This window comes from Sinocyclocheilus anshuiensis, unplaced genomic scaffold (assembly GCF_001515605.1).
Source record: "Sinocyclocheilus anshuiensis isolate Anshui unplaced genomic scaffold, SAMN03320099.WGS_v1.1 scaffold54, whole genome shotgun sequence".
In the NCBI taxonomy this organism is placed as follows: Eukaryota; Metazoa; Chordata; class Actinopteri; order Cypriniformes; family Cyprinidae; genus Sinocyclocheilus; species Sinocyclocheilus anshuiensis.
This window is the reverse complement of record NW_015547654.1, coordinates 1,023,404-1,034,124: the sequence shown is the minus strand read 5'-3', so window position 1 is coordinate 1,034,124 and position 10,721 is coordinate 1,023,404. Positions and strand designations below refer to the sequence as shown.

General features: G+C 34.1%; 1 pseudogene; it reads left to right on the top strand.

Moving 5' to 3' along the window:
* Positions 1-6,576: 6,576 nt before the first annotated feature.
* On the top strand, positions 6,577-10,102 carry LOC107702079 (protein FAM8A1-like; annotated as a pseudogene).
* Positions 10,103-10,721: the final 619 nt, after the last annotated feature.

Below are 10,721 nucleotides of genomic sequence, written 5' to 3'. Positions count from 1 at the left end.
TCCCCGCTCCTTCGTCGAATCCGCCGGCCGCGCCATTCTCAAGCCCACCGGCCTCTGCTCACTCAAGCCGGCCTCCGCTCACTCAGGTCTGCGGTGTGTGATGCTTTTTCATTGTGAAAGCGAAACTACTTTGTTTGGCCTTCCAAAAGAGGACACGACTAGAAATCAGTGGTTAAGTTGTATTTACAACACTGTTCCAGAACAGTTTAACCCAAATATTCCGATGTGTCCAGCGCATTTTATGAAGGACTGATTCCTTATCCTGGTAGAGTAGACTACAATGCCGGCTGTTCTGACTCACAGACTGTAAGTACGTTTTTTATATTTAAAGAATTTGCCACTGACGATTCAAACGTGAGTTTTTTGGGCAGTGTAGAGTAGCACTTGTTGTTTGTCATTTCTCCGATCACAAATGCAGACATGGTTTTATGTTACGCTCCGGCCGGACAGGGCATCACAATATGGTAAGGGGCGTAACATTTCCGTCACACGCTTGAGGTATTCGGCCAATCACAACGCACTGGATAGCTGGCCAATCAGAGCACACCTCGCTTTTCAGACTGATGAGCTTTGTAAAAATCAACGCGTTTCAGAAAGGTGGGGCATAGAGGAGAAACAATAATGTACAGTATGTGGAAAATAATGTGTTTTTTGAACCTTAAACCGCATAAACACATTTCATTATCAATCTTGGGTGGTCAAATTAACTTTTATATAAACTTTCTGTTTTCTTTTCTTTTCTTTTTCATAAAACCCTTACGAGGTTTGCAAACCACAAAAATGGGATGTCTAAATAGTTTAAAACCCTGATTTGTGTGATTCTAGATAAAATTCATTTGTGACAAATGCAATAAACATGAAGAAAATTAAGTAAAAACAGTGTATATTTCCCATAAATCAAAGAACAATATTGCTTTGATCATTTTTTCAAAAACTAATTTGGAATAGGATAACAAGGTCATGGCTGAGATTGACATATGCAGCAAACACTATCAGCAAATCCAAATGATGTTATGTCATGGCTTTCACAATTTAGTGGATTTTTTAAGGAACAAATGTGGGAATGTGGGAAAATCATATTGTAACACACTGTAAAAAGTGGCACTTGCAATTGTTATTTTAAAGAACTATCTTACCCTTGAATTTAGTTTCATTAGTGTAGCATACTATATTTAGGTTGAATCAGTAGTTGAATAACATTTTTGATTTGAATAAAATCTATTACATTAGATACTATGAAGCACATTTTAAAAATGAGAACATATATATTTTTCACTACGAAATAAATTCAGTAAATTAAATATAAATTCAACAGATTGCCTAGACAAGAAGATTCTCTGAGGTGCAACAGGCCAACACACTCTCATGAAAATTAATTGTTATTTTATACTTTGGTGAATCAAATTCATATGTATTTTTACGATCTAACTTGTACAATCTGTTTTTATGCCCCACTGACAGTTCAGTTTACCTTCATGCTTAAGTTTTTTTTTCTCTCTCTCTAAAAATCATACATTTCAAATCACATTGTTTGAATGAACAATGTTCTCCAAACCCTTTCCGTCAGCATCTTTGTTTCCAGCTGATCAATTTCAATACATGTCAAGCAATGAAAAGGTACGTTTTCCCGCTGGAGAGGAGCAAGGGGATTTGACGTTTGAGTGTCATAAGTAATATCTTGTGTCTAATCCTAGTTTATATGAAAAGAGATATGTCTATGTGTTTTTATTTTTAAGAGCATGAGTCTGGAGAACAATAGATATGTGAACACCCTTTAATTACTTTCAAACACGTACTTCCACGCTCTGCAGGGGGGAGATAACAGAGGTCTGTGATAGCTCTGAGGAAAAGGAAACAATAATTCATTCACTGACCTTTCTTCTTACTGCTTGTAAACAAACCACTTACGAATGTACTTGTATTTAACCCCTGAAACCTCAAGGATTGAGATTGATTTGAAACACCAAACAGGATTTGGGGGTAATTTAATGCTATTTCAAGAATGACAAATTTAACCCATTGCGATTGTTGCTCAGTGCTCAATACATTGTCTAAATGTGGAATACAGAGCAACTTTAAAGTGACGGCCGCTTATAGGCTTTGTCTTCACACAGCTGCAAGTATAGCAAACAAACATTTTCAATGGGTCAGATGTTTTTGAATGCTTTATGTCTTTTCCCACGGCTAACTTTTGATCTAGAAAAGCTGAGGGGGAAGTGGCTCATGTGATCAGACAGACAGGGCCACATATAGGGCTGAGAGGTGCTCTGAATGGGTCACAGAAAGGGAGGAGTTGGGAGGTGTATGAGCTCTGACCGTATGACGCCAGGCCCCTCACATCAGTGCTCACCTCTGAAATGTTGGGAAGCTGACATAATTAACTTAATGGGGTCTCTGTGTCAACAAATGGCCACAAATCTTATGAAAAAAGGATTTGCGTGCTCTTAGTTCTCAGTTAAGGTACAAAAGTATGTAAGCAGTTAACATTAAAAGTAGTAAAGGAACCTGATTTTTTAATTTATTTTGATTTTTTTACCTTTTTAGATTCGTTTTCCTTTGTTTGATATATGGTGAGATGTCATTAAACACTTTTAAGTCATAATAATTGAGAGAAACAAATCAATGCAAAGTGTTTATCAGGACATACTTTGTCTTTTTTTAAATGCTATGGGTCAATCCTGGGATTTGGTAACATTTCAACTTGGAATATACATTTTGTTCAACTACATATGATTCATTTTCTAAATACCCCACATCATTAGGCACAGATCAAACCTTTAAAAAAGAATATGTTCCCACCTCAGGCATTAAAGACCTTTTATTATTTTCAGTTTTTTTTTTTTCCAGATTTAGACACCTTTTTTCTCAACCCCGTAACGGGATTGGTTTAAAATTGCTTTAAAAGGATTTTACACAGAACTTGTTATAAAACAAACATCTACCTAGTGCTCATGTGTCCCTCATAACAATTTAATGATAACAAATGTAAAATGTTTTCATAATTTTCACATTTTTATACGACTGAAGCGAAAAACAGACAAATTGTGTGTCTGTTCTCTTTATTTTTGTAAAAAAATATTTTTAATTTAGAAGTTTAACTAAAACCACAATTGTATTGTTTTAGTCCATGTCAGATGGTAATCAGCAAGAAATGCTTTCATTCTCAATTGTCTTCCCTATTTTTTTTTCTTTCAAAAAATATTAATGTGACAACGTGTGATGGGGTTGATGACTGTAACACATTTGAAGGGATACATTGCCTTCAAATTTAATTTTCGTTTTGTTTCTCGCTCATATTGTCCCTTTCTTTCTGGGTCAAAATATCTGCATGGCCAACATTGTCTTTCTGCTGCAAATGTGGGTGCAATTTCTAATGTATGATATAGTCCAAATTTAAGTGGATATATTGCATCAAATATTCTATTTATAATAAAAATATGAGTTGTCATGATTTTGGTAATATTTACTGAAACAATGACTCTTTCATATTTTTTTAAATTAAAATAATTAATAAATGAAGTAAATAACTCAACCCTGTCACAAGTTTACAACCCAGTAACAATGAGAAATATATATATTTTTGACAAGGTTGAGTGTGATGGGGTTGAGGTTTTTCACTCAAAATAGCCACTGCTCCTCATGTAGTGTAGGAGAGCAGACCATATATGGCACCAATAAAATAAGTGCACTGTATATACTTATGGATTAAAATAAAATATTGAAAAACAATCATTTTCCAAATCATTTTTATGTGACAGGGTTGAGTTGTTAAGCTTGACAATACCCTCCCTGACTATAATACGCCTCAAAAATATGAATAAAAGGTATAATACTACTAACCATTTTCTGCACCACTATTAAAGGGACCTGAATGATGTATTTTTTGGTAAATAATGTCACATATGAGTGGAGTCTAAATTATTATGGGTGAAAAATTGTTAGTGTGACGGGGTTGAGTTCAAACTGAGGGACATAACTTTAGAGGCTGATTTTTTTTAAATTAAATGTTTTTTTTTTTTTAGAAAAATATTTTTCACAAGAAACGAACACAAATAAATGCTTACGTTATTGCCAAAAATCATAGACACTATGCACATTTTGTTAATAATTTTGTACAAACAAAAAGTACAAACTCAGTGAAGTGACTCAGGGACATGACAAAATGCTTGGTTTAAAATAGATTTAAGACATTATTTTATGCTAAAAAATATTAAAATGCAATAATTTTATTCATTATAATGGGCATACCAAAGTACTGTGAAAAGCTTCTAACAATTCATTTTGGTGACCCATTTTTTTCCCTCTGGGGGACTGAAATATTACCGAATCCCAGGAATAACCCTTATAAAGTGATATAGGACATTTCTAAAGTAAATATTGTGTGTCTAAATATCATGTACATCTTTGAGGTTAAATCTCGGGTGAGTGCATCACATGATTTCCTGAATTCTGAGTCAGCATGCTGTCATCACATTTTCTTCTTAAGGTCTCTTAACATCAATACTGAAATCAAGGCATTTAGACTACGAACAGTAAGACTTTACAGAGATATGAGATTATATGACACCAAGTCAGCAAAGCAAAGACATAGGCATATCACTGCAGGATGTAGGACCTTAGCCTTGAAATCATTTAGGCTACTCATGTTTTGGCCATTATGCCAAAATATAACATGCATATGCATTTTATTTAAATTAAAATACCTTTTATTTTAGTAAATACCTTTTAGTGAGTTTTGAGTCTGCAGCTGAAGATTGAGAGGGTTTGTGTTGTTCTTACAGTACATGCAGGAAAGTTGATTCCTCTATTTAATTCCTCTATGTTTCCTCTACAGGCTTGTAATGGTAGGGGTTTCTTTAGGACAATTAACCATGAAATGATGCACCAAAATTGGCATTTAACATTTAAAAGTTCCTTAATTGCGCTGGTCATTTGTTACCATGTATGACACGGTCAGCAAAGGTTTTGAGTCACTTATTGCCTCCATCCTCCCTGAACAGACATTGCACAGACTCCTGACACAATCACAATAGTAACAAAGTTTTAGTTGACTAAAACTTGACTAGACTAAAAAGAGTATGAACGTGACTAAAACTAATAAAAACTAAAATGACAGCTTCACACAAAGACTAGACTAAAACTAAAATTAAAACAGGCCGCCAAAAACAACACTACTCCCATGTACTCATGTGTTTACAGTTCATTCCTCCTCTATATTTCTTGGTCATCCGTTTAAAATAAAGAATGTTTAAGTTTGAAAATCTGTGTCATTATGTATATTTTGGTCTCTATTTGAACATACACAGCTTAATTTAATTTTATTGAGAATAAATCAGGTCATTACCATAACCAAAATCATGTGAAAGACACTGTCGCCAACTAGTGATGAGTCTCGACAAGTTCACTCTCAAAAAAAATTACATTTATAAAGCGGTATTTAAGGAATAATGTGTAGAGCTTTTATTATCAAGAAAATTAAAATTGATATACATTTAAATGTATTGCACTACAAAAGTGATTTATCTGAAACATTGATACAGTGGTAAAACAAGTAGGAATGATTAAAACAGTTATTTTTATCTGTAAATGTTGTAAACAAGTGCTATAGGCTACTCAAAAAATATATATACATAAAGGCTATATATATATATATATATATATATATATATATATATATGTATGTATAAACGAAATTGTCAATATAATGTCGTGCCAATATTATCTTCTTTTTAGTAGTATTATTATTATTATTTAAATTTTTATTTTATTTTGCATTTACCAGTTCATTTTTAATGGTTATTCAGTGTGACAAATTATTTAACAAAAATACAAACATTCCATATAGTCTCGATTATTATGAGGACATAAATGCTGCACGGACAATAATTGTATAATATTTGTAAAATACGTAGAATATATATATATCTTTTTTTTTTGAGTAGCCTATAGCACTTGTTTACAACATTTACAGATAAAAATAACTGTTTTAATAATTCCTACTTGTTTTACCACTGTAATGTTTCAGACAAATCACTTTTGTTGTGCAATAGTATTAATAATAATTAATGATAATGATGATAATAATAATAATAGCTATATGAAAATAAACAACTGGCTTTGAATGTGTATCGTCAATGATAATTATGGAATTTTTGACTGTATAATTATAGCAATTATTTAATACATTTTTTTAAAGAATTAATGCAATAGTTTGAAATTGCATGACTGCTGTATTCATATTTTAAATAACGAGTTTCAGATTTATCATGACTGTATACCTATCTTTGATTATGTGTTACATTATAATTAACTTGATCAGTCTTAATGATATTAGCAGGCAACATTATTGCATATCACAGGGGTGCACTAACAGTTGATGCTATTTCATATTCAGCTTACACTGTTAGTGTCTTTTGCACCAGACACGTCTTTTTGCTATAATAAATATTATTATGGAAACTGTCTGTCACAGGACAAGGTAGTTGAAAATCTCCAGCTACAAAAACATTGTTCACATGTAACTTACTGGCAATAAATGGTATACTCCGGCTTCAGTGAGCAGTTGTCATGGCCGCTGCCTGAGCCGATTAGCCTCTTTAATAACTGGAAGTCTAAACAAGACTTATAAAACCAGTAAACATGGCGGCGAAGAATAGTGCGGAAGAAACGGTCAAAAACGGTCAGGGGTCCGATGACAATGACAACATGTCAAAGACTGAATACTGCCAGCGGCTGCAGCAGTGGATGTGGCGCTATTACAGTGGCTATGTAAGCTGGCAGAGCTGGGTGTTCCTGTCCGCGCCGCTCTTTCCTCCGCCCGCCGGCGGCTCCGCATCCGCGTATGCCGCGACGCCCGCTGACATCGCCGCTTGGTGTAACCAGATGAGCAGCCGCCCAGCAGCCGCTGCCACATCCAGCAGCGCTGAGAGAGCACCAGCACAGCCGGCGGGTAGCGGTCAGTCCACTGCTCCGAGGAGATGGAGTAATTAGCTGCTTCATTAAACTCATGTTAACAAACGATAATGAAGAATTGGACTAAATTAACTTACTTTTATGTACCTTTAGTAATATGTATCTCCATAATCCCCGTTATATGTACTTTTTAATATTATATGTTCTGTCATCACATTGAGGTGTCTCAAGGCTGCACTGTGCCTACTTAAAATTTGGTGTAAAGACATAATCCAGCAATAAAAACCAGACTAAATACATGATACTGTAAAAGCCATGACAGACAGACAGACAATGACACCTGTTCACCAGCTACTGAGTAGCACAGTAGCCTACCTAGAGAGGCCAACATTAATTTACAGTGAAAGAATTACTAGTAATTAGACATTTCCCTTTCTGCATAATGTTGTAGGTCACCATCAAATGTGACCCTGGATCACAAAACCAGTCATAAGGGTCTTTTTTTTTAAAATAAGCTTTCCATTGATGTATTGTTTGTTAGGATAGGACAATATCTGGCTGAGATACAAATTTGAAAATCTGGAATCTGAAGGTGCAAAAAAAAAAAAATCCAAATATTGAGAAAATCGCCCTTTAAAGTTGTCCAAATGAAGTTTTTAGCAATGTATATTACTAATTAAAATTAAGTTTTGATAAATTTATGGTAGGAAATTTACAAAATATCTTCATGGAACATGATCTTTACTTAATATCCTAATGATTTTTGGCATAAAAGAAAAATCGATAATTTTGAGCCATACAATGTATTGTTGGCTATTGCTACAAATATATCTGTGCTACTTATGACTGGTTTTGTGGTCCAGGGTCACAAATGTAAGCAAATTTGTGACCCTGATGTGAATTCTGTCGATCTGATTTTCTTATTATTTGTTGAAGCATTGAAGGTGCAAACTTGAGAATGTACACTTAGGTTCTAACTTCATGGTCCTGACTTCATCTTTTGTTTTTTCAGGTAGAGAGTACACCATCCCCTCCCCGCTCCGTAGATTTCTGGCAGAAACTGGATTTCTTCATTCTCTTCTGTGTTAAGGCAACCATAGTGTTGTGGATCATGCATCTCAGTGGAATGAGGTGAGTCGAGAGAACGTGTTGAGAACAAAAATGAATTATCCTTCTTGAATCATTCCTACACTGGACAGCCATAGATGTACTACTATTTTACATATAATATCACAGTTTCCACAAAATATTAAGTGGCATGCCTGTTTTAAATATTGAAATGTTTCTTGAGCAGCAAAACAGCATATTTGAATGATTTCTGAAAGATCATGTGAAACTGAAGAGTGGAATAATGATGCTGAAATTTCAGCTTTACCATCACAGGAATAAATTACATTTTAAAGTATATTAAAATAGAAAACAGTAATTTTACATTTTAATGAAGTTTTATACAGTTTTACTATTTTTACTGTATTTCTATTTATTTATTAATTAAATTTTTTATGCAGTTTTGGTGACCTTAGTAGACTTCTTTCATAAACATTAAAAAATCTTACTGACTCCCTGCTTTTGAACAGAGTGTATATGTATTTTATGAGAGTTCATATGTCTTTGATCTTCTAAACAGAGATATTTCCAAATTCATGATGCAGTTTATCGTGGAGGAGATTGATGAGAACACGTCACTGGAGGACCTGCAGAAGATGGTGGTCGTGGCTTTAGCATACAGAGTCCTAGTGTGTGTCTATGAAGTGAGTGAGCATCTTTTGTCTCTCAATCTGTTTTTAATTTACATTTTTAAAAAGTTTTATCAGCCTTGTCATATTTTCACTTTGTAACAGCATTTGCTAGAAAAACTCTGTAGTCTAAAAGTGGTTTGAATGAGTTACGAGTTCGTTTTTAAACAGCTCACACATCTCCTTCGGTCTTCATCTGCAGATCATCTGTATTTGGGGAGCTGGAGGTGCCACTCCTGGAAAGTTCCTGCTGGGGCTTCGAGTCGTCATATGTGACACGACAGTCCTAGTGCAGCCCAATCGGGTTTTGGTGGTACCGGCATCCAGTGTCAGCTTATCTGCGTGAGTTATGAGTATATTTATATAATGTGGTGGCTATCAAACCTCTGGGTTTTTGCCAGAAATAGCCCTGATAAAATAATAATAAAAATATATATAGTATTTATTTAATTATATATATTTATTTATTTATGTTTTTTTTTGCAGCTCCACAGTACGGGCTTTAAACAAAAACTTCTCCATCGCCTTCCTGTTTCCAATCTTTATCACGTTACTATTTTTCCAGCACAACAGAACTGTTTATGACGTTGTGGCTGGAACCATCGTGGTTCGGAGGAGAAGAGCCAGATGACCAGTCTGTGTGTGTCAAAATCATGTGAAAACGCATCAAGTGCTTACAAATGTTCTCAGTACTTTTTTCCAATAATATCCATATAGTATTTCCTGCAGATTTGCACTAATGATCCATGTACAAAGTCTGATCACATAGCTATTGTTTACAGCACTGAGAAGTGTCTGCGTTCATAGAAAAGTTACTGATCTCTCAACAGACAGTATTTCATGTTGAATGATGATTGATATCAAGCTCAAGACACGTGTTTTATGTTGGCATGCTTGGAAATTTTATCCGAGTGGAATGTTTCACTCTAAACACTAGCTTAATCCACAAGGTTTTCATAACTTGTCCTCAGCTTCAAGCTTTACGGCCCAGACGAGTCTGTTATTAATCTTACTAAAGGCAGGGAAGTGAGCTCGGCATTCATCGTGTATCCTTCCACACATGCACACAGACATCCGGAATGTTCCATTAGTTACTGTTGTCAATTCAGTCAGTGGCTGATATGCCTCACTACATTTCTCAGGGTTTCTTAAAAACCTGTTTTATGTGGCATATGTTTCAGTTCTGATCTTTGATATGTAAAGTGTTAAGTATTGTATTTTGAAATTCACAGTATTCAGCATGCCAAACACATCAGCTGTTCTGATTTATCATTGTGCATGGTTCATAAAAATATATTCAAATTCTTTAAGACAAGGTTTGATACTCAACAGCAGTGTATTTACCACTTCCTTGTGTATTTTATGCACAAATAATGTTAAATCAAACTGGCATGTGGCTAAATGAAATCAACCTCTCTGGGATACATTATCTTTCTCATGTCATAACTAGTGTTTAGATACTAGTATATTTTTCATTAATATTTTGAATTCGTTTTTTTTTTTTTTACATTTCCTAGTTTCGTTTTAATTTTAGTTAAAGTTTCAGTAATTTTGCTGTTTATTTTTTACATTTTATTCATTGTTATTTATTTATTTTTTTAAATATGTCTGTAGTTTTTAATTAATTTTTATTTCAGCTTTAGTTATTTTAATGCATCAAGTTAAACTAAATGAAAATGAAAATTGCCATGGCAACTAACTAGCTGAAATAAAGTTTATTATTATTATTGTTGTTGTTATTATTATTATTATTTTATTTTTCTTCAGTTAACGTTTACTTTATTTCAAGTAACTAAAGGATTTTTTCAGTGTTTTTAGTAAACTATAATAAGAATGATCAAATGGATTAAGTACGAACCTATGCATAATTAAAAAAAAAACTTCTTGATAACCACTAGGTGGTGATATTTGTTCGTAAACGCAAGCTTGAACCCTAATCTGATCATCACAGTGGTGAGTTCTTCGAAATGCAAAGCAATTGTCCTTTGGCATGGTTCAGTTACACAGTCACATTCCATAGATAGTGACAGTCCGCACGTTCTCACAAGCAGAAAATGTTTCCAAACTGATCAC